We start from the raw sequence: 19,932 nt of genomic DNA on the forward strand, positions 1-19,932 counted from the left end.
CTGAAGCTCTCTGTATGGATACTAGGAGATGCAGGCATACATAACCTATACTAAACCACTGCACCAGCTGTGATTATACTCCTAGGACCAATTCAGTAAGCTACTGTTAACCTTTAAAGCCCTCCACAGCCTGGGCCCTGCATATCTCAACAACCCTTAATAACAGCTCCCACTCATACTTCTGATATGTAATCAGACCTTGATTCCCGTTTCTCCTTTGCGTGAAGTGGGAACCAAGAAAGCTAGAAGCAGGGCCTGAACATTAGCTGCCAGAATGCTACAGAATGATTTCCTCCTAGGGTGCCCACTTATACGCTGCCAAAAAAAAAAGAGAGGACGAAAAAGAACACAGATTGGCATAAAATCTGCATGTGCTATTTTAGATGCATAGGTGTGAATTTAAAAATAATTCCTATAATTTAGATAGAAATACAAGACACCTCTCCATAGCGGAGAAGACCGCAACCAGGGAATCTGTGCACCTGCACAAGTGCCAAGAGTCAATAGGGAACTTCACGGCCCCAAGCTCTCTCTCCCCATCAGATTCTTTGGATCGGACAGTGGGCTCCTTCAAGCAGAGTACTGTGACACTCCCTCCCCCACCCCCAGCATGTATGGGACAGAAAAGAGTGATTTCAATTATTATTACTTGACATTTCAGTGGGAGGTTTGTGCTCCAGAAGCCGTCTCTACTAAGGGCAGCATATGATGGGATGCATGGGGATGTGGTGCGTGTGAAAAATCACGCTCTCGTGTACATATGGAAGTGCTTTCTACAGTCAAATGGGACTCTTCAAATCCCAGCTTCAAAAGCCTATTTGCTTCAGTGGAATATTTTAGCACCTACTCATGCAATTATAGGAGTTACAAATGCATTTACCGTACTCTGTCCATTCGAAAACCAATGGAACTTTACAAAAGAAAAGGGAATACACTACAGATAACCTCAGCCCAGCTACAGTGACAATGCACCTTATTTGGTGCCAAAGGTGCATTGTCACTGTAGCTGGGCTGAGGTTATCTGTATTCCCTTTTCCTTTGTATACACCTTTGATAAAGAACTAGGCATTTGTTAGTATTTCCCTCATAGCAGATGTCAAAGGCTGTGAGCTGTTGCTGCAAATGCTCATTCTTCATATAACAGCTTTCATTAAAACTTGACATTTTAGCAGAACAAACCATTTTTAAAAAATAAATATATCGTTGTTGTTATACCAGAGGCTATCAATATAACCCTGAAGGTCCCTTGAAACTGTTGAGATTGAAGGATACAAAATGGGATACTGCATAGTGCACATGTGAATATTTAAGGCAGCACTACTCAGATGAGAACATGGCTTGTCCTACTTGACCTGTGACCCCCTGCCCAACCCAAATGATGCCCCCGAGCCATGTGTAACTGCAAAATCAGAAGCAGTTATTGACCACTTGGCATACCGTATTACATGGCCAGTGGGCTACATTTAGTTTGATCAGTCATAAATTGTGCAAGCCTAGACCAGGCTGCTGAGCTAGACTTTATCCTTAAGCACTCCAGGCTGGTTGTTCTGAGTCTACTGCATGTGCCCCAGGTCACCCTTAATTTTATGATCTGCCGTGTCACAAGCTGCTAGCATACAAGCACGGTGCATTACAAGAGATTGCGGGGAGAGGTACAGGGATGTTTTGCTGCAATTGTAACCTTGTGAATGGCTTTTCTGAAGGAAACGTAAGAACATAAGGAAAGGAGCCTGACGGTTCAGGCCAATGGCTTATCTAGTCCAGCATCCTGTTCTCACAATGGCTGACCAGATGCCTGTGGGAAACCCACATGCAGGATTCAAGCACAAAAGAACGCGTTGATCTCCTGTGGTTTCCAGCAGAGCACAGCCATCTTGGCTAGTAGCCATGGATGGACTTCTCATCCACTAATTTATCTAATCCTCTTCTACATCCATCTAGGTTGGTGGCCACCACTGCCTCCTATGGGAGTGAGTTTCATAGCTTAACTATGCACTACAGTGTGGATTTTGGGCTCCCAATCCAATAAAATCACTTTAGCTTGTCATGTAAAAGAAGTAAAAGAAGATCCCTGTTTTTGGAAAGTAGGCTAAATAATGTGCAGGGTTCCACCAATAAACATGATTCTGAAGCCTGTAACGAAAACAGAAGATTATGTCTTTTGCAGACCTTGTGTTTTACTCCTTCAAAGTGATATTAAACTCGTGTGCAGCACAGCTATTCCAATGGTTACAGCTGTTAAGGGTAGGTTCATATTCCAGTACTAGCAGAGGAATACAGTTGCCCCCTCACACACATATATTGAATAAAACCACTGCCTGAAAGCAGCTACCAATATGTTAAAATGACTTTCTTTGGATTTTGAAATCCCGATATTGGACTGCTAATCCCATTTAAGAATTCAATTCCCAAAACTACTTATTCTAAATTAACCTGGAAATAGTCATTATGTTACAAGGAATTAAATTGGACAGTTTAACTTGATTTCAGCTTCATGCTACAGGTTTCTCGCTTTCCACTTATTACCTATTTCTTGGTGTAATCTACACACATATTTAAAAAACGCTGTGAAAATGCTTTTAAAAAACATTTTGAAAAACACATTGCATTTGGCATAGCTCGCTTTCGCCATCTAGTGTCACATTTGCATACTGCACTTTACAACACAGTTAAAACGTTTTATTTGCAGCTGTATAGCCGAGTCCCACCACACTTACAGCCATGCTTGGTGGGGACATGGGACAGTGCCTTCTTGGTGGCTGCACCCAGACTCTGGAACTCTCTTCCTAGACAAGTTGACTGGTTCACTCACTGTTGCTCTTCTGCCAGCAGGGGAAGACCCTTTTGTTCCAGCAGGCCTTTGGGAACTGACTGTTTTTAATGGAAAGGCTGGTACTGTGGTGTTTATATTGTTGTTATTATCTTCTGTATTTTTAACAGATCTTTCTATATGTTGTTCTAATTCTACTGGTGTTTAACTACTTTTTATTATTATATTTTCTATGTTTTTAGCTTTTTCTATTTTATCTGCATTTTTATACCTATAAGCCACCCCTGGAGAAAAGGTGGGATATATAATAATATCGATGATGATGATGATGATGATGATGATGATGATATTAATAATGCCTTTCCTAGGGAATTTCTTAAAAGTCCTGTTCATTCATTGATGGTTGCCTTTACATTTGAAAAAGGATTCCCCCCCCCCCATCAAGTTATGCTAACACTTATATTAACCAGTAAGGATAAAACTACCTTATTTTCATAAATATTTTACCTACAGAAATGCTAAACTTTCTTACAGAGCTGTTTCAGTGTTCTACTGTGTCATCACTAGCAGAAAGCTACACCCCCTAAGGATAAAATATGCTGCAGCTTGGGTGGAAAAACATGAAGTTCCCACTGTGATTTAAATGCCCCTAAAGCCTCTAGAGCTACAGAAGCATTTCTCACTAATTTACTTTAAAACAAAAAACAAAAAAAATAGTGCTCTTCAGCACTAATTCCATCACCAAACTGCATTAAAAAGTGATTACACTGCATCCCTTTCTCCATACTTGCATGTGACGTATATCCTTGCAACATAACTTTTTCGGTAAAAATAAAATAAAATGTAACGTTCTCTAATTTGTGCTGTCATCTAATTAAAGAAATCTTATTATCATTATCAATTGGTAAATATTAACCAATTAATAGAAGAAGAAGAAGAAGAAGAAGAAGAAGAAGAAGAAGAAGAAGAAGAAGAAGAAGAAGAAGAAGAGTTTGGATTTGATATCCCGCTTTATCACTACCCGAAGGAGTCTGAAAGCGGCTAACATTCTCCTTTCTCTTCCTCCCCCACAACACACACTCTGTGAGGTGAATAGGGCTGAGAGACTTCAGAGAAGTGTGACTAGCCCAAGGTCACCCAGCAGCTGCATGTGGAGCAGCAGAGACACAAACCTGTTTCCCCAGATTATGAGTCTACCACTCTTAACCACTACACCATGCTGGCTCTCTGAACACAGCTCAATTAATTACAAGAGTACAGGTGCTGCAGATAAAATTCTACTCGGGCAACGGAACTTCAATTTCTTCTCACTTCACCCCCCAAATCTGCTCCATTGGGTCCCCCAGGTCTCTGGAGCAGATTTTGAGGGTACACTGGGTGGGGCAACAAAGGAAAGGAGAATGAAGATCCATCACAGAAGTGGAACAACATTGCATACAATCCTATGAAATTACATTTTTAACAGAACAGTAGGTTCTGAAGAATTTTGTTTGCATGGTTTTAGATGATGCATACATATGTCACAACAGGCACCACCTTACAAAATGAATTCCTTGCTTCCTCTAAGATGGCACCTACAGATTTAGTAAGTATGTGTATTAAAAACAATTATGATTTTTTAAAAGAAATAGGATGCTCAATTACTCGACAGCACATTTTCAAATCAACCAAAGCATTTCAAAATCATTAAGTCTAACTAATTAATGTTCTTGGGACAAGGGTGGCGCTGTGGTCTAAAACCAGTGAGCCTCTCGGGCTTGCTGATCAGAAGGTCGGCGGTTCGAATCCCCACGACGGGGTGAGCTCCCGTTGCTCGGTCCCTGCTCCTGCCAACCTAGCAGTTTGAAAGCACACCAGCGCAAGTAGATAAATGGGTACCACTGCAGCGGGATGGTAAATGGCGTTTTCATGCGCTGCTCTGGTTTTGCCAGAAGTGGCTTAGTCATGCTGGCCACATGACCCGGAAGAACTGTCTGCGGACAAACACCGGCTCCCTCGGCCTGTAAAGTGAGATGAGCACCGCAACCCCAGAGTCGTTCACAACTGGACTTAACTGTCAAGGGTCCTTTACCTTTACCTTTTTTAATTCATGTTCTAAACGTATCCGATCACCCCAGCATGCATCAGCAGCAAGTTAATATGGCTTATAGCACTTCTAAAGGATGCCCTTACTTTGGCAATTTCCCAGAGGACAACAGTGGAACAGCCACTAAGCACTTCAGTCTTTGATCTCTTGCTGAAACAATCCTGATGGATGCATGAGGTAGCCAGGTGGGCATATTTACTCCATCTTCAAACTTGCTACAGGGCATTAAGGATGAGGCAGACTATAGGTCAGTGCAGAGATAACACTGCCCATATGCAGCTTGGCTACTGGAAGAACCAGAATTTAAATCACTACTTATTCAGCTTTATTAACTTTTTATAAAGTTAGTCATAAGTGCCATTTCCCACACATTAAACCTGAACTGAGAGCATACATAATTCCTGTGTACTCTCTTCTAACTTTTCCATCAGGTAAAAGTTTTATAAGACTATTGTAAGCTCATGGTATTATTTTCACAGCATGTATACTGTGGAAACATGCACTGGAAAGTCAAGATTCATATATTACAAGCAGAGGAGAACCTGTGACCTTGAGATGTTGCTGGACTACTGCTTCCATCATCCCTTACCATTGGTCATTCTAGCTGGGGCTGATGGGAGTTGGAGTTCACCAGCATCTAGAGGTCCACAGGTTCCTTATTCCTATATTAAAGGATAAAGCACGGAGTCACTGAATTTTAACCTGTACACACTTCTATTGCAGCCTCTGAACTGGCCCTAATATATAGCTTCATACATGTGCCTACAGACAACATATTCATTTAGAAAAGAGCCTGAATTGGTCTTCCTATATTTTTGGTAAATTTTATTCAATTGGGTTTCTAGCAACCATCATTAAAATAAGGACTATGATAATGCTGAGTTTAAAATTGTATAATTTTTAATTTAGTTTGGCAATTGAATATGTTCAGTTGTGTTTGTATATTTTTGTTCTGTGTACAGAAAATGTACAGCCGGTGGCTCATGCAAATAAATAAATAAATATCTATTTATATACAATGTTAAAATATTAAATCATTCAGGTAGAATGATTGATTCCTTGAAAATTAGCAGTGACATTTTTTACTTTGACAGTTCTGGCATTCTGTTCTAGCAACTGCTTCCAAAGAGGAAGTATTTCATTATCTCTAGGCTTTCAAATGATCACATGATTTCTACAAAATTATTTCACTTTCCTTCCATTACAGGAGACTGTTACAATCATATCCACAATATATTGCCATAATCCAGCCCTGTACACACAGCTCTACAATAACAGTTTTTATCACCATGATCAAGGGCAACAGCCTCTATGATAAAACACAACAGAAGAATCTGTGCATGGCACAGCTACAATACGAAGACTTGTAGCCACGCCACTGAAACCAGGCACTACCAGATGCAATAGGACTTTGGCTGGACTCCACAGACACATGTCCTACTCAGAGCAGACTCATTAAAGGTAATGGAGAAGACTAATTTAGGTTCGTTAATTTCAGTAGGTCTACACTGAGTAGGACTTAGCTGAATACAATCCATGTTCAGGAGGAAGGACGGAATATAAATTTACTTGGCAGCTTTTTGAGAAGCAACAGATGAGCTGCATGAGCCAGAAAATGGTTCTTCATAAAAGACTTGAGGTTGCTTGACATTTAATGGAAATGGGCAATGGGAGATTCAGGAGGAAGAAGAAAGCAGATATCGGTACAAACCAGGACAAATGCATAAAAGGCCAGGAGGCTGAATCATGAAGACGCAACTCCACAAATTTAATACTCCCTATGCTCCATGTTGCCATGGGCAAGGCTGGATTGTGGGTAGGGTTTTTGTTTTGTTTTTTGGCACTTCCTTCTTTCATGGAAAATTGTACAGAAACACTGTACTGTTTTTAGAAACTGAAAATATGCATGCAAGAAAGTAAAAAAAGAAGACACGGAAATATACCCAGGTTGTTTTATAGCAGGAATAGCCGGTGTGGTATCCTCCAGATGCTTGTGGACTACAATTCCCATCATCCCCAACCACTGACCATGATGTCAAAGCTGATGGGAGTTGTAATTGAACAACATTGGGGGGGACGGGACAATGCACTGGCTACCCTGCCTTACAGCATTCAACTTTGGACAACCATTAAGAGAAGGTCGGCCATGTTTTTGACCTGTCGTAAGCAATGGATATTCCATGGGCAGCAGAAAAATATTGCTGACAAATGTGTTACGGGTAGAAGATGCAAATTCTGGAACAGCATAAACAGGTTCATGGTTAAATACAGGCCAGAAGTTTTAAATAAGTAACAGTGAATGTTTTGCATAGACATTTGTGAACAGCATTTCAATATAAGAAACAACCACAGACACATCACATTCTGCATGCAAACACCAGCATATAAAATAAGCTTACTCTAACTGCAGTGTCGGAGTCTATTGACAACTGGAGGAGAACAAATGATAAACATGTCATTTTGTATATAGTTCCGAAGCTAGCTGTATTCGACAAGATGTGTGTGTGTATGAAGTTACCTTCCTTGTTGGTTAAAACAACAATAATAAAATAGTTTATACAGCACTTATACAGATTTTGGCCAGATTTTGAAAGAGCGGCATGGAATTTTGCTTAAAGTGGATTTTCAAAAAGTTATTTCCATTTCACTCTTTTAAAATCAAAGTATTTTCCTGCTACTATCAAGACCAGTTTTAGTGTAACCTTTTGACATGAATAAAAATGGATGCCCTGATGTGCACATCTAGATGCCCATTCTTAGTCTCCCTTTTACTTTGAGGTTTTCCACACTGCAACATGTCACTTTTTTTTACTAACAATGCTTGGTAATAGTAACTAAACCAGGAGCCATACATTCTTATCCCTCCTTAGGATGGGTTACAGGTCCTAGATTTAATTTATAGCAGGGGTGGCCAACTCCCAAGAGACTGTGATCTACTCACAGTGTTAAAAAGTGGCAATGATCTACCCCCTTTTGGGGGGGGGTCAGGTGAAAGTTGTTCAGCTTTTTTTAGGGAGGAGGAAAGCCCATTGGGGGGGGGGGGTTCAGGTCAAAATTGTTTTCAGGGAGGAGGTAAAATGTTGAGCTTTTTTTAGGGGAGCCACAGTTCTTCAGCTTCTTTGGGGGGAGTGATCTACCAGTGATCTACCACAGATGTCCAGTGATCTACCGGTAGATCACGATCTACCTGTTGGACGTGCCTGATTTATAGCATCTTCAGTTTAAAATAAAAAAATCTCTGGCAGCAGAGGCCTTGCAGAATTGCTGGCAGCTGAAATAAAGAGTGTCCTGGGACAGACAGACCAACAATAATCTCACATATTCATACAATTATATCCCCAAATCATGCCACTAAACTAAAGCCACCAACAGGGTTGACTTTCACTCGTTCTCTGCTACTACTGCTCTTTAGGAAACAACTTGGCATTCCGGTATTTGGGAAACAGTTTACAGGACTGGAGGGAGGGGGACGGCGGGAAACAACACATTGCTATTTGAAGTTAGTAAATTCATGCAGGCTATCTGTAACTAAATGTTGCTGAATCAATAGCTGAGATAACATCTTTTCCTTTTCTTTTGCATAGCTGCCAGGGCACATTTACAAAGCAAAACTAATTTTCCAGCTGTTTCAACAAGGCCTTTTGGCCCTGCACTGGCAAATGACCATAGATTTGACTTTCACCTGTTCTCTCTGCCATTGCTGCTTCTCAGCAAACCTGGCCTATATCTGTCCTACAGTTTGTCCCTGAACACACCGTAAGCAAATTTAGTCTCCAAAACCTCTTGGCTTCCTGACACTTTAGCTTTAAACAACATGAAACTACCAGAGGAAAAGAGGGATCCCAGGAAATATAATATGCTTACAGTGTGATCATCCTATGCATGTCTACTCAGAATTAAGCCCTAATGACTTGAATAGGAGTTAGTGCCATGTATTAAAGAATTGCAACCTTACATTACTTTAAAATAGAAAGAAAATCCTACTCATGTTTGGAACTTAATCTACGCCCAATCCATAAGAAATAATCATAGAGCTTTGAGATCTGTATCTCAACCATTAAGAATTATTTAATACCCTTGGTTTGGAATGCTTTGGTTGCTGGTAGAGCAAACCAAAAATAGGTATTTTCACACCAGCTTGAATTAGCCTGAGTCAGTTTTAAAACCCTGAAGAACACAAGCAGCATAGAAATACTTTACAGGGTCTGTTTGCATGACACAAAGCTCCACTAAAAATTAAAACAGCGTTTCTATTTTCACAAAGCAATGCAGTTTTTAAATTAAGGCACAATGAATGAATAAGTAAACACAGTGCCAGGCTTCAGCCTCAAAACCACTTACTCTGAAGTAGCCACGGTAACTTCACCGGAACGTCTCCAGAGTCAGCAGACTGAACAACTGTGGTCTAGATCTGTCTAACTGTAATTTAAATTGTGAAATGTCCCAACAAACAATGATGTGCTAACATCTTTTTCCTTCTTCTACAAAGTTGAGTTTCCTGCATTCAAAACAGGGGGAGTTGCAGTACTCTTCACATAGCTCTGACATTGTCACAGCAAATCTAGGCAATGAGTTGCTTGGCATTCTGTGTTGGGCTTGTTTTTCCTCATGCAAAACATTGATGTTGTTTTAACAAGTACAGTCACTGGTCTTTTCATCCTCCAGGAGTTAAGCAAATCCCATGTTGTTATAAACTATAGTGGTTACTCAGACCAGGCCAGGATAAAATCCAAACACAGGGAAAAACCTGTAATTAACATGTTCAAGGAACTAAAAGATGTATAGAAGCAGGAAGGAATGCATACATATTTTCTTGCTGGTACAGGCTATAAAGGCCCAGCAATCTGCTGCAGCCTCATATATTGCCAGAAACATAAATTGTGTAAAGAAGTTCCCTCCAAACATAACAATCAACATGAACTTCCTTGTCAGAAATTAAATTGGACAAAGGTTAAACGTCCGTACACACATAATGCATGGCAATATGAATTCTCTGGGAAAAGGCTCGAGGAGTCTGTCCTCCCTTCTAATCATATTCAATAAAACTTACGAAACTTTATATGCCTTAATATTGTATGTGACTAGTGAGTCTACACTGTTAGGTAGACAGGAGTTTTGGATTTAAACGCTAAATACTATCCAAATTCACTATCTAAATGAAAACATTGAATATGGTATTTCTAACTGAATATTATTATGGGTGGCAAGAATTCAGACTGATTAAACAGTCAAGATCATTCCAGTTCCCTGGAAATTCCATTCTTTTCTGAAGAACTATTTATTATTTAATATTCAGCGGTGGCAAATATGAAATTAATCAATCCATTTCACTTTATCCAATAGGCATTCTAACCTCCACTTCACCATGACAAGAACGAGTAATGAATTCCAGTTACTATTCGTCCTTCTTCCTTATTGTACAAAATCTATACAATAAAGCTTTAAATGTTTCATAATCAGTGAAACTGCTGAGAGGGATCTATTTCTATGGAACCCTGCTTCTCTTTTCAAGAGCTATCTGTGGTTCCATGCCAAGCCCTGGAAATTACACATCGAATTGGCTTTTTCTGTCAGTGACTCACCAGGCTTCTTTTAAGTCGGTGTCCCAGAAAAAAACTAATTTGCCATGACCTACTAGTCGATCCTGACCAAGCACCTAGGAATCAAATTAAGTGATTTTAAAAATTTAAAAAATTAAGCAAAACAACCTGTCTCCTAGTATGCCATGCTGAACCCAAAAGATACCTGCCCAACCCTCTACAGTTTAAGATAAATCTATAAAATGTTTCTGTGGCAAAGTTCAACCTTGTCTTCAATTTAGGGAGAAGCAGTTCAAAGAAAAAGGATGGAATGTCATTTTAACCCATTTTAACCTGAGCTTACCACACCCCCTGGCAATCAATACTGGGGATTTAAGTCCAAGCTCTTAGACTTAACCCAATCAAGATATTGTGGAAGGAAGTGAAAGAGAAGCTGAGGTGCCTATTGGTATCTGCCTCTCTTCATACTATGAGAATGGCTGTCCTACTTCAGAGGGAGACAACCTCTGGCCCTCCAGATATTACTGGCCTCCAACTCCCAAACTTTGTAAGCTTTGGTCAGAAATGACTGAGCTGTAGTCCAACAACATCTGGAGGGCCATCCCTGATTTACTTCAAACATTGCTTATTATAAACCATCTTACACAAGCAATAGTCATCCACTTTACCAAAGGCTGAATTGTTCCGCTATGTAGAATTTTGCAGTGCTCCTAACTCTTTATTAAAAATCCCTAGAACTCCAGAAGACAAATACATTGAAAATATTAATATTATAGGGAAAATATTATAGGGAGAACATAGCGTGACATCCAACCAATGAGAATTCTCCTTCTTCTCTGTCCCTTACACCCTCCCTAAATAGGCTTCAAAGGTTTTTCCAATCATCCACATCAGATTTTGGGGGTGCACAGGGGACTGCAAGGGGGAGAAGAGGGAGGAGAAGTATCACTGAGCCAGCAGAAGGCCATTCCACTGGCAGGCAGCCACCAATGGAAATCATGCATAGCAGTCAGTTCTTGAAATATATACAACACAGATAAAGCAAGTGGCCAGATCTTCAGCTGAGAAAAAAAAGCAGTACCAAACATACATCTAATTTCCAAAGTGAAATGCTTGATATCCTGCACTTGGAACCTATTAACAATAATATAACAATACTATAATCCATTAACAATACTATATTGCTTTCCATTTTTTTAGGATTTCAATTGACTAGATAATAGTGTACATAGACAGGACTAGGATGTATGTTTAAGGATGAAAGCTATTGCTCACAGCTAACTTGGTAGCAGAATGACAACAATAATTAAATGCACTGTGTGTATTTAGTCCCGCAGAACAAGGTCCTCCCAGCGCCCACCCATGGAACCATGTAGGTGATTTTCTACTATTCGAATGTCTTCCCTCCTTATTCTCCTGCACGCTAAAAATATTCTGCTCCAGAAGGTTAGATGATACTCTTGAATAGGATGGAAGGGACTGTGTGGGACTGCATGGAAGACAAAGAATTGGAGAAAATTGTCTCCCCCCCCCCCACTTCTGTTAGTGGGAGCCTTCACTGTATCAAAGACCTTTGCATAAACAAAATGACTTTTTCCATGAATATAAGGACACCACTGGATCCAACCCAGTTGTTGTTTTTTGTACTTGCGTTTGGCAAAGTCTGCTCAGATGAACTCAGGAACCTGCTTGGTATTCACAAGATTTATTGGTGAGCATATATGGGCAAAACTTAGTTCTCTCCCAGTTTGTAATGTTGGCGCATGTATGTTGATGGTGCCTCACACACATAGTTTATTGTGTCGTTTCCTATGCACTGTGGTCCTCAGCACCAGCCTTGGTTGAGAATAGCTTGGAAACTGAACTCTCAATACCCTTCCAAAAACAAGCACATGTGAAAACTAGAGGGTCTAAGATCTGGATGAGAGACAGCTACCACATAAAACAACTGACCAAACATAGAAGATATATCCTCACACAAAAGTCCCTTGGTTAGCTGGTTTGGTAACACAGTTCACCACAATCAAGATGAGCAAGTTAACATAACTTTTGCATGTATATCTAGAAAGCATGTTTGAGCATGAACCACACATGTTCGGAATCTTACTTTACATTCTGAATGGGACAAATTCATATTCCAAGCCAGATAATTATGAACTTTGGCAACAGCTCTACTTAGCAGCTTTTTAAAATCAGCTTTTCAATCATTGCTTTCAATCCAATAATCAAATCAAGTATGCTCAGTGTGCTTTTATTCTTATACCATCACTTACTTTCAAAATTCGTTCCCACCTGATCTGACAGTCTATTAGAACTTACTGCCTGATCCACACACTTACTTACTTACTTACTTACTTACTTACTTAATCGTTTGCCCTGCTAAGTTCAATGGGGCTTTATTTGCCAATGAAGTATGTGCAGATAGCACTATGGTCTTACACGGGAGCCAGACAATCCATCGCACTGCCAGACTTTCTTTCACCAGCAAGGTAGAAGTGAGCGCAGAGCATGGCTCTTATGTCGCTGTGTCCTCTTATGGGGTTTTTCTTTGTGCTTTACTTAATCCCACCCCAAAATTAAGAACAAATCTGAGGACATGACAGAACACTGGGAAGCCTACGGCACCTTTGGATCCCAGCCTTCCCACAATACACCCGCTGCACACATCCTCATCTGCCAGTGAGACTAAGGGCAGGACTATACTACAGGCTGGATTTAACTAACTGGGCACACAAGTGGAAGCCATTGCAAGGGCTCCCCCTAGCACAATGGAGCTTTCCCCTTCTCCTTCCCCTGCATGCCCGCTGCCTCCCCACAATCTGTTCTGGGCAGTTCAGAGAACCCCCAGAACAACACACAGCAGCGAGAGAGGGGGACTGTTCTGTCTGGCAAGCAGAAATGCTTGTGCTGGTGGAACAATCAGAAGAGTGTGACACTTAATTCCTCCCTTGTGCATTCAAAGCATATCCAGCACCTATTTATGGCGCATGACCCCCCAAAAGAACCCTGGGATCTGTAGTTTCCCCTTCATAGAGCTACCATTTCCAACACCCTTAACAAACTATAATTCCAGGACTCTTTGGAGAAGTCACGTGCTTTAAATGTGTGTTGAATATGCCTCAAATGTACAGTGTGGAATTGTCCTAAAACCATGGACGTTGCCTGCCCAGGTGCCACAACCCTCTGCCACCCAAACTTTATGGAAAGAACCAGACAAGACAGAATCATGCCACAACTTTAGCGATTACAGAAATAAGAGGTTTGGCATAGGCAATGGATACAACCACTGAAATCCAGCCCTCCTGCTGGAAGTATGCTATATTCCTAGCCCCCGCCTGGACATCTAGACAGAAGCTGCTCCTCCCAGATGCCTTTAATGGGATACCTCTTAACTTTGGATGGAAGACAGAGGCTACAACCTCCCCTCCAACCAAGACTAAGGCTTACCCAATGCCTAAACCTCCAAGAGTTGTGAAAATTGCTATGAGGTAGGCAAAACCACCAGCCATGGCCAATTGGTCAGATGCAAAAATTTCTGCCCAGCCCTGAATACGGTGACCAACAATGTCCATAGTAAATTCAAACACAGTACAGATTGCCAATAACATAAGGAGGATGGGTGGGAGATCTAATGAGGAACTGCTTGCGGAGGAATAGGCAAGCAGTCTTACACCTGCGGAGCAGACCCAAGTGAAGCATGCCGGTTAAGTTGGACCCATCCTACAGGAAGAGCTTCCCTCACAGCTGGACTGCAATTGGCCCATTTGCAGGCAGGCTTGTATCCAACATCCTGTCTTGCATAGAAGACCACTTGGCTTCCTGCTGGCCAGGAAATCCCCCACAGCCAATTGTCCCACATTGGATTACACCGGGTGAGGCAGCAACACCACTGAACCTTTGAAGTTAAGCAGACTTTCTGCAGTGGTGGGAAGAGGACCTATACAATTGGCTTTCCCATTCCAATAGCAGACCTTTCCTATCACCTTAGGATAAGGAGATCTGCTCTATCCTACGGCCACAGCGACCAAAGGTTGCTGTGTTGCTTGACTGATTTTTAAAAAGTGGCTTCAATGGCAAATATTCTTCCATGTAGTACTATGTAACAGTTCTCCTATGAGCTTTTGTTTGGCTTTGAAATAATATAAATCAGCTAACATTTGCCCCCTCAATGTCCAAACCTTTGTTGGTTTTGTTTTGTTTTGTTTTTTTGCTATACAAAGGAATGTGTGAATTATGCTTACAAACTGAATGAAAATTAAGCATGTTTAAGTCCTGTTGATGTCAGTAAGAAAATAGCACGATCAATTATCTCTTACTGAAATTAATGCGACGATGCGGCTTAACCTTTGGCTGGATATATTTGGATATTCAAAAGGCAGTATGACATACAGGTGACCAAAGCGAAGTTGTATATACCTGGCACCCTACTTTTCCAAATGTATACTGGCACAGTACCATGTAAGCTACATGGAAATCAGTGTCACAACCACCTACAAGCAAAATTAAACCTAATAAAAAAGATAATGCTTTAGAATTCTAACCGATGCATAAAAACCATTCCACAGATGAAAATATAACCTACTGCCTAAAAATGCCATGTCTTTTTCAGCTCAAATAACATGGCAAGTATTTTCCATTGACTCTTCCTAACAATATCCGGTATTTCTTTTTTTTATACCTCAAATACAAATGCAAGTATCATTAGTACACAAGTTGTGAAAGGCAGGTAGATGGATTTTAAACATTACAACACAGAGACAAATTCAGACATGCTTGCATTAAAATATTTTTTCAGCTCCTAAGTATTGCAGAGGTTAAACAATTTCCTTACTTTAAGAAGGAGGAAACAATCAGGGGAAAGCTGCTGTAAAATGAAAGCTTTTAACCCACATCCCATAAACATTTTAAACTGACAATTCCCTGGTTAATATATTTTTTTTAAAAAGAAAAACACCGAGCACTCTTCCCTTCACAGGCGAACAGAGATGTAATAAGAACAGCTTACTGTGGATAGTGGTTTAATCAGGAAGTAGCCATTATCCTTTCGATACAGAACAGTGACAGCACTCCAAAACAACAAGCCGTGATATTTCTTTTTTTCAGTTCAGAGGAATGGAAGAACACATACTATTGTATCCCAGTTTTACTGACCCCAGAGGTCAGCAGATGTCTATTATCAAGAGCTGCAAAGGAAGCATAATCCGAAGGCAAGCATTTACAACGCTCTATTTCTGGAAATACCTAAAATCTCTCTAACACAACCTCTCTCTCCCTGTGTTACTCACAAAACATGGCTGTCTTATTCAGAGATTAGCAATTATTGTAATGAGATACTGCCGGAGAGGGTCAAATAGTACTTCCTGCAGTTTACACATCTTGATTTCCTGGTAAACAAACTGAAAGGCAGGTGGAGCACTTAAGATCACCAGTAAACATCCATGCTCATGTGACCAAAACCAGCCCAGGTGAAGTATGTGCCTTGCAAAATATAAGGTAGAAATTGTTCTGCCTGAACTGTGGCAACACCCTGCCTGAAACAATTAAAACAAAGCAAAACTACAAACAAATATTTCTCTCTCTCTTTGAAAAATGGATAGTAGCATTCCCACCCCCCGGTTTTCTACAGTAGTAAAGTCTTTTAAAATTTAAATAAAGGGGGGGGGGGGAGAGAGAGAGAGAGAGAGACTGCCAACTTCTCAGAGAACTAGGGAGCTGGAAACTGTATCCATTTTACGACAGAAAGATACACAAATATGTCTTTCTTCAGAAAGCCTTTGTACAAATATAAACACCATGTGAAAGATCATATATGTGGGACGTATATCTTTCTGCAGAAACAGATCCATGAGCGTATAATCAAATGAGGTAAACATCCTGAAGCGTGGTTTAAAATGGTACCAACACGAAAATAAATATATAGAAAAATGTAGAACCACGGAGCTGAAGTGCTTCCAGTCTCCAGTGCCAAGGTAGGGTACTCACCCACATTACAACAAAAACATTGCAAGTTGCTAATAAACTGTCCCAAATGTAGCACCACAGGTAGAAAGCAAATGCACATGGCAACCCATATCAGAGGTGCCTGTCCAGAGAGGACCTAATGTAATAAACCAATCAGTTTCAAGATCATGCAGAGTCAAAGAGTCACAGATCTCACTGACTGGAACTTTTCAAAAGTGTCACTGGCAGTTAAAAGGGGAGTTGACTACTATTACAACTAAAAAGTGCATCAGATGAAAACATTGTCAGATTTCCCAAGCAAACACAGAGAACAGTACTAAATGTTAACTTCCGCACTGGATTCATTAAAAAGTGTTTAAGCAGTACTGAAGCAAGCAGTCTTACATCGTCTTCAGTATAACCTTTAAGCACAAGCACTAAGCACCTGGTTGCTCTATGGGAAGAGCTGTACAACTGGCATGCATCTTAACCGGCAGCCCAGTTGGCACTGACTTGTGTAATATCACCACCATTGCGTTGTACAGTACAATTGTCACCAACATCACTTATCATGGTGGAGACAGGGAAATGCGAATCATATTGGCGTCACAACATTCTGATATCATGGTTTTATTATGTGCCTCTCCCACCACCTCCCGCCCCAGGATCATCCATGGAAAAAGCCAGAAAAACAAGAGCTTTAAAATTTAAATATGTTATTATATATTTTTCCATATCTCCTTCAAGTATTTCAATAAGTTGAATATTTGAGCAGGGCAGGATTGCTTTATTGAAGTGATAAGTCATACTCAGATTCGACCCATTGAAATCAATATCCGTTGATTTCAATGGACCTACTCTGAGTGTGACTAAAGTTGAATATCACATATGTTGCTTATATGCAAAATAAGTTTCTTTGTGTATGTGGGGTGTGTGTATTTATTTGTGTTTTACATTGATATCCTACCCTTCCTTCTAAATCAGCCCTGGACGGCAAACACTTCAGCAATAAGAATACAGTTAAAATAACACAGAAAACATCTAAAAATAATAAAATGAAGCAGGAATATAAAGAGTTGTAGTAGGAAAAATTACAAATTACAGATGAATGTACTGATAAACATTCATCTCCATCCTGGCCCTCACTGTTGGATGAAGAACTGGGCTTTTATTTAGTAACGAGCAGAGGGTTCCAGCCTCTGGCGAAGGTTTTAAATATTATAAGTTGTTTGGAATTGTATGTTTATGTGTTGGGCCAATGGCCGTAAATAAAACTTACTTACTTACTGGGAACTCCTAGTTTGGTTTCTATCTTTAATGCATAAATCAGATCAGTACAAGGTGCAGCAGATGCGTAAGAGGTATGATACATGGCTAAATGCAAGCTAAGGCGTCAATGAAGATGTTGAAGAACAGGGCAGACAGAACTCTTAATGTGGCAAGCAGCCAGTGTCCCGGCACTGGGCAAGGCAAGTGGGTACTCCTTCAAGTGATTTGGATCTGAAAAGGTCGGTTTGCACCAGCTCTGGGGGCTTTGTGTCCTCAGAGGTAGTGTCGACACTGGCTCATTATTTGATTTACTCTCAGTCACGTCTCCCAAAAAGGACGTGGCTCCTTACTGACAGGGAAGGGGTGCCAGAGGTGGACCACAGCAGGAGGTGCTGGGCATTTTTACAGCTGGAACTCACCAGAACTCAGTTCTGGCACCTCTCAGGTGGGTGCCATTGCCATTATAAGAGACCCAGGGAGGCATTCATGGTGAGTTCTTCTGGCACCTCTTTTTAAAGGAAAAATAGCACTGGGGATGTGATAAGGACACAACACTCTTCTTCCAACCTGTTTGGTTTCCTTGCCTGGATTTAGCTTTCTACTTTGTCCCCTCCCTGGGCTCAGCCACATCAAGGGGTCCCCCCTGTCACCTCCCCCATCCCACTAGGATCTTCTCCAGGGTTACCCAGCTCCCACTCCCTGAGGTGCTCCCATTCTTCCTTGGAATCTGACCAACTCTTCCATGGCATCCCCACGGAACTCATGACAAAAATTGTCATCATTTGAAATAAAGAACTTCCAAAGTTGGGGCAAAAACAGCAAGACACATATCTGATAGAGATGTGCAGGAACTCATTATGAATCAGTTCCTTCATAAAACATGTCATAGGAGTACAGAGCATCTCTTTGGAGCTCCTTGTTCCAGGATTTAACCTGTTTTATTATATTTATATATCAGCTGCCCTTCTGAAGCATCCCAGGGTGGTGCACAATATAGCAAACATACGACTGTTTTACACACACACAAAATAAAATACTTAAAATCGCAGAACTAAAAACAATGACATGGCACAGGGGTTGCCGGTGTGGTGCCCATGGGCACACATGCACCCACAGAAGCTTTCATTCATGAAATCTCCCTGATGATATTAGGCTTAAAAGAAACTTTCTCTTATACAGCAGCCAATAGAACAGGTTGTGGGGATGTGTGCTTGGTTGTGGTTTGTATGCGTGCGTGCGAAGCCCACAATAGCTCATCCAGTTTGTAAATGTGCCCACAGGTACAAAGAAAGTCTGGTGGCACATGACATAAATATCAGCACAGCTGGAACCCAGAGGAAATGTATATCCCCAAAGCCTGAGCAAACAAATAATAATAATAATCATCATCATCATCTATAATGGATATGTAAAAATTGAAAGCCAGGGGTGTGGGGAGATTTCAACCACACATCTCTGGGGATGAGATTCCACAGCTGAGGGAGGAGCTGCCACAAAGAAGACACTGTTGCAGATTTACACCTGCCACATTCTTACAATGCTAATTCCTACACCTACCCAGTTCTGTTAGCACAGCAAGGCTGTGATTAAGGTTGGAGGAGAATTTTCACATTTTGAAGTAAACTGATCACACCTTCTGGGCTATTACATGAATCAGAATGAATTATATATATTCAGAGCTCAATACATTCAGATAAATGATAATATGTTTAATGATAAGATATGTATTTGAATAGCGTTTTTGGGGGGTGGGTAAGGATTGAAGAAACATTTCCGGATTAATACAAAAATGGGGCAGGACAGACAGTAAGGAACACATGGAAAATTAAAATAGACTGGGCTGGACTTAGACTGATTTGTACACATCAGGACTAATGTTTACTACCGACTTTGCTTCTATTTCCATGGTGAAGAGCTCTTACCTAATGAGTGCTCTTTGTGATGCATAACTGCAAGGCCATATTATTTGCAAAATTATTCACCTTCTATCGGTGTTTTAATGCAAGGGACAATGACGAGTTCATTCTCATAAGAACTCCATCCTCTCCTGGAAGCCACACTGCACCCTCCTGTCTGCCTACAGTAGATTTACTTATATGTTGTTGGGCTAGCAAAGCAAATTAGAATTGCATCCTTCATTGTTAATATGATTCATTCCAATCAGTTTTGGAGGCTGAAGTTTCGAAGCAACCTATCATAAAGCAGAACCTCATGTTAAGACTCTACAGTGACATCGGTCTCCCACCATAATGTGTGAAGAATGCATCCATGTTGTTCAGTGCACACCAATGGCTATTTTGAAATATTAAGAGGATACTGCCACAAAT

General features: G+C 40.7%; 1 protein-coding gene across 15 annotated transcripts in view; it reads right to left on the reverse strand.

Moving 5' to 3' along the window:
- Nucleotides 1-19,932, reverse strand: part of BAZ2B (bromodomain adjacent to zinc finger domain 2B) — a 183,149-nt gene that overhangs the window by 91,133 nt on the left and 72,084 nt on the right. Inside the window, exon 1 of one of the 15 annotated variants that reach the window (XM_033165575.1) lies at nucleotides 15,402-15,769. The exons of 13 other annotated variants lie outside the window; for them this stretch is intronic. The gene's annotated coding sequence lies outside the window, so the exon portion shown is untranslated. Of the gene's footprint in view, nucleotides 1-15,401; nucleotides 15,770-19,932 lie in introns of those variants that run through there. One more of the 15 variants, XM_033165551.1, reaches the window with a different exon arrangement.

This window comes from Lacerta agilis, chromosome 1, assembly GCF_009819535.1.
Source record: "Lacerta agilis isolate rLacAgi1 chromosome 1, rLacAgi1.pri, whole genome shotgun sequence".
NCBI lineage: Eukaryota > Metazoa > Chordata > Lepidosauria > Squamata > Lacertidae > Lacerta > Lacerta agilis.